This window comes from Malurus melanocephalus, unplaced genomic scaffold (assembly GCF_030028575.1).
Source record: "Malurus melanocephalus ecotype Western Australia unplaced genomic scaffold, MMel_1.1 scaffold_52, whole genome shotgun sequence".
Taxonomy (NCBI): Eukaryota; Metazoa; Chordata; class Aves; order Passeriformes; family Maluridae; genus Malurus; species Malurus melanocephalus.
In genome coordinates, this window is record NW_026623284.1 from 3,050,474 (window position 1) to 3,055,897 (window position 5,424).

A 5,424-nucleotide genomic window follows, 5' to 3' on the forward strand; every position below is an offset into this window, starting at 1 on the left:
ACACTGTGCAGGAAGACAAAGCCATGGTGCTCCTGTTCCTGAATGTTTTTCTTGGTTATACACAAGCCACACTGGCTGAGCCATTTGGGCTATTGGCTGCTGATCCCTGGTGTGAAATTACAATCTCCTGGAGATCCTAAATCCTGATCCAGATTAATCCCAGGTAGGGCATTGTGGGAGCCTTGCCCTGAGATGTCTTCCTGTCCTAGGAAAGCAGAAGGGATAATTGGCTGCTCTTATAGGGCCAGTAGCAGGGAGGGAGCACAGGATACACACCGAGGTTTCCCAGTCAGGATCACTGTCAGGAACTGGGTAATAATGGCAATAAAACAAAACCAAATCCAGATCACCTGAGCACAAGCTTGGCAAGTTGGTAATGCCAACCAACCTCCTCCTGAACACCCTGTCACCACCCTGCCCCTCAGCCAGGCTGGAAAAGAGCTCTCAGATCACTGAGTGYAGCTGTTCACCCCACAGTGCCAGGTCTGCCACTCACCCATGTCCCCAGGTGCCACATCTATGGGGTGTTGAACACTTTGAGGGATGGCAATTCCACCAGTTCCCTGGGCAGCCTGTTCCAATGGCTGAGCCCCCTTTCAGCCACAGCATGAAGCAGATATTTCCCTAAGAGCAATGTGTAGACCTTGAAGAGGGAGACAGTGAGGACAGGAAGGAAAAACARCAGAGGATCAGGAAAAATGAACACGCCTACGCAGAGGACGGGTTTGCACATTGCTGTACACATGGTTTGAGGGTTTCACCAAACCTCAGGGGCTCTCTCGCAGCCCTAATGAAAACCTTCTGAAACCCAGCGAATKCCAGCCCACTTTGGTCAGGGTCAGCAAGCAGAGCCTCTGCCATTTCACAGAGAGTCAGCTGAATCTGGCAGACAGGAGACATTTCACAGKCAGGGCAGGCTCAGCCCCAGCCCCAGCGCTGGTTAATGGGTGTGTGAGCYTGGCAAAGGTCATCCCACTGCATCCCTGGAGGAGGAACTCGATTGGGCTGTGGCAGTGACAGCCCCTGAGGGTCTTTGGGACTGTCCTTTCATGGGATTCACACCACCAGAGAGCAACATGAGGTATTAACACGTTCTCATGCGGGAGCTGAGGCAAACAGAGCCTATTGGTGCCTTTTGGACAAGGTTACATGGGATGTCCATGCAGGAACCAGAAAGTCGACTCYGTTTCCCCACAGCTCACCCCCACCTGGCAGGGGAGGTGGTCTGGGTTTCTCTCCTGCAGGGYACAAGGCTGGTTCTTTAGCACTCAGCAATCCAACTGGGTTTTAATGCCAATGGTTTTACTGGGGATCAGGATCACTGGGTGCTGAGGYAGCTGCAGAACGTGCTGGCTTTACTGCCAAAGGTGGCTGGAGCTCTGACCCTCACTGTTCATTTCCTTTCTCAGGAAASTTCTCACAACTGTGGGAAACTGTGCTGGTGACCGTACCTGAGTGCCCACAAAATAACTCCACCCTCCCCTGCAAACTTAATTTTTAACCCGTTTCATTTCAGTGACCAGGCTGCACATGTGAGTACAGAAAGTCACCCTGTGCTCAGGGATGGGATGGGGCTCAAATCCCGAAGCCTTGCCCTCAGCAGCAGCCTCTCCTGTGAAATTGTCAGGATCAGAGCAGCTGCCAGTCTGTGGTGCCCAGCATGGAGAGCTTAAGGGATGTCCTTCTCCTGTGTCAGGGGGGATTGTCCCCTGGGAGAGAATCTGCATTTTTCTTAGGGAATTTTGAGTTTCTTCCCCAAAATACAGCAAAGATTGTTTTGCTGTATTTCACAATATATGAAATTGTGAAATACAATTCACTTTGTATTTCAAAAACAAAATACAACACTTTTGAAATTGTGTTTCAGAATTTCCCAGGACAGGTGGTCTGGCAGCTGAGTTGGGTTCATCATCTCCTGCTGTTCACATCTGCCAAACAGAGCTCATGGATCCAACTCTGGGAAGAGGAAGGAGTGCAAGGACAAACCCTGTGAGCTCCTGAGCCAGGGGGACAGTGGGTGGCCGAGGCTGTGGCTGAGTGGTCAGGGGCACAGCAGGTGGTCAAGGCTGTCCGTGCATGGCCAGGGGACAGCATGTGGCCAGCTCTGGAGCCACCCAGGTGGAGCCATTGTCCGCAGGAATGCAGCCCTGCCTGTGCCAACCAGGAAGGAGCAGTGAAAATCCGCCRCCCTAAGGGTTGGGACACTGCCACCCTCCTGCACGTCACCGTCCCTGCCTTYCACAGCCCCCAAAGGGCGCAGTCACTGCCTGTGCCCGCTGTCCTTCCTTGGTCCATTGTCCCCCACGTGCTGGTCACGTCGGCTGCTGGGAGGAGCTGTGGCACCGCTGCTGCAAACCCCAGAGGGGAAATTGTCCCTGTCACAGGCTGATGGGTGAACGCCAGGCACTCCCTGGGTGCTCTACACCCTCCCTGTGTGGCCCATGGGTTTCTGCACACCATTTCCACCTCCTTCTTGTAGACCCAGCTCAAGGATCACARACTGGGTGAGCTGGAGTGASCTGGATTAACTGCAATCCACAGAACTCCTCAAAAAYGAAGTTGGAATAGTTAAGGCTGGAAAATAGTTCTAAGATCGAGTSCAGCATTAACSCAGCACTGCCGTGYTCACCACCGAACCACACCCCCAAGATCAAGGGAAATTTGAGGACAATAACCTGATTTGAATCATTTCAGCATTTCAATGAGTGAAGAATTTGAGCAGCCATTTTTCAGGGAACATCACAGTCTCTAGAGTTCAGCTGTTTTAACAGGAATTATCTCTACAGAGTCCGAGCCAGAGCTGAACCCCCAGGGTCCTGCGTCCCCTGTCCCCTCTGGGTCACACGTCCCACTGTGCTGCACCTGGAGTTAAAAAGCCAACCACAATCTTGGGTGCCAGCAGGGAATGGTGTCCCTCAGCCACCAATCTGTGCACGGCAGGCTGATAAGGAGCAGTGCTGCTGCCTGAAACCCTCTGATTTTCACTGCCACAAGGCTGATACACCCAGTGCTTCCCAGGAAGGCTTTGGGGTTATTCCACTGTTGTCTTTTTCAACTTAGATATGAAACTCGAGATGATTCTAGTACAGGACTTAATATAAAATATGGGTCTGTGTTGGAGCTCCAGGGGCAGCCATGGAAGAACATCCACAAAATCCCAACCCTACAGGGGTGAATAGAGTTTGATAGGTTTATTAGCATTATTAAAATTAGCATAATTGATATAAAGCACCAATTAGGAGGACAAGTGACGATGCAATTCCCCCCAGGTAAAGCCCCTTCTCTGGAACCTCCCACCCTCAGTACCAGCTGTACATTTTAAATAAAATGGATCTCGAAGACCTTGGTTCCCAGGAAGAGCCAGGATAGGATGGGACCTTGTGCCCCACAACGGCTTGGAGCTCTGGAATGGGTTTGGTTTTCCAGCTGGGGAAACGAGGAGGGAAAAGTAMTGGGAAGGTTRCAAATGWATAAAAGGAAAAAGGCAAAAATCATTTCAGTATCACCATGAGAACACTGACATTGCCCAGCACTGGGCAGAGCTCAGAGAGCCTTTTCCCAGGAAGTTCTGGTTACTGTGTTTGATCTCCAAACAAGAAACTCACTCTACCTCCATGTGGGACGGAACTCTCTCTAATACAAGCGAGAGGTTGTGCTTGGGGTATTCCTGTGCCACTCCCCAACAGGAGTGGGCCAGTGTCTTGTTTCATGTTTGTTTCTTGTTTCATGTTTGTATCTTGTTTCTTGTTTTTTGGTTGTTTCTTGTTTCTTGTTTCTTGGTTTTTGGTTGTTTCTTGTTTCTTGTTTCGTGTTTCTTGTTTGTTTCTTGTTTCTTGTTTCTTGTATCTTGTTTCTTGTTTCTTGTTTGTTTCTTTTTTCTTGTTTCTCCTTCCTACTTTTCCAGGTTTTTCTGATCAACAGCACTCACACAAGGAGCTCCTCTTTACCTCCCCTGTTTTTGCCACGAGGGCAAAGCGCAAGAAGCGGCAGAACTCGCCTCCCTTTCCGCCCAGGCTGGGCTGGGCTGGTCAGGATCAAACACATCATCCAGTGGAGCAGATGGACACCAGCTCGATCCACGGGCACCCCACAACACAGCAGACAATGTCCCTGCCCACCAAACCTGCCTGGGGACAGCAGTGGTGGCATCGGTGGCATCACCGCTCGTGTGGCGGTGTCAGTGCATAGTGGCACAACCAGGGGCTCTGCCAGGGTCTGCACCTCGCTGCAGACAGAGGGATCTCTGCTCTGCACACAGGGAGGAGGAGGAGGAGGGTGATACTGAGGGTCACCAGCTTGGGGAGGATGGCAGGGCAGGGCGCTCATGCCTCAGCACGAGTCCTCACTCTCCAGACCGAGCTGCTGCACTCACTCTCGGGTTGAAGATGCTTTCTCTCCTCAGCAAGGATCTGGATGAGKCTGAGCATCAGAATGAGACTGGGACTCGAGTCCTCTTTGCTCAGAGATTTACTGGGGAGGGCTCTTCCAGCCCACATTCCTTCTGCACAGAAATGCAGCTCCAGAAGAGGATTTTGGGAGAGGCCCGCAAACGATGCCTGCAGGGTTGCATTCCTTTGCAGGCGGATGAATCATTTTCCAGTCCCACAAGGAAAGAGCCCATCTCTGATGCACTGAAGGCCAGGAACCAGTGGAGGGAGGGGACTGGAACAGGCTGGACTGGTTTCCAAGTCTCAAGCAGTTGAGTGAAGCGGAGGGGAGCAGTGTGCACTGAGCGCTGCTGTGTTTGCACAGCTCTGCGGGTCCTGGCAGCTGCAACCTTTGCTCCCTCACAGGAACTGCAGGGAACAGGGATTGCTGCTGGGATAACCTGCCCAGGGAGCACAGCACCTGATGTTTCTGAAGGTCCACACTTTATACACAGAAAGTGCATGGTCCAAACAACAGAAAAATCAGAGTTTTCTCAGAAACATTTTTCCACTTTACACAGAAAGTGGTGATTATTCAATGAAACCCCACGCCCCAGCTCTCAGCCATTCCAGCCAAAATCCAAACCACTGCAGATCTCCAGTGAYGCAGGCTGGAAGTTATTTCCTTACATCCCCTTACTCTCCTAAATCAGCCTTCCCAGCTGGATTACACCTCCCAAAATCTCCTCTAAGGCTCTTCACTGGGGTGCTTTGCACCTCACACTCCCTGAAGGCAGAGCAGCAGCAGGTGAGTCCTGCCTGGCTGCTGGGAGCTTCCACAAGGTTTCCTTCTGAAGATGAGTCCAGATGCATTCGTGCCAAAAAGTTCCAGCTGCAGATGTCCTTGTGGTTCCAGGGATGCTGGGTGGACAGAAAGACGAGAGAGGAGAGAAGAGAGTAGAAAGAAGAGACGAAAAAGAAAAGAGAAAAGAGAAAAGAGAAAAGAGAAAAGAGAAAAGAGAAAAGAGAAAAGAGAAAAGAGAAAAGAGAAAAGAGA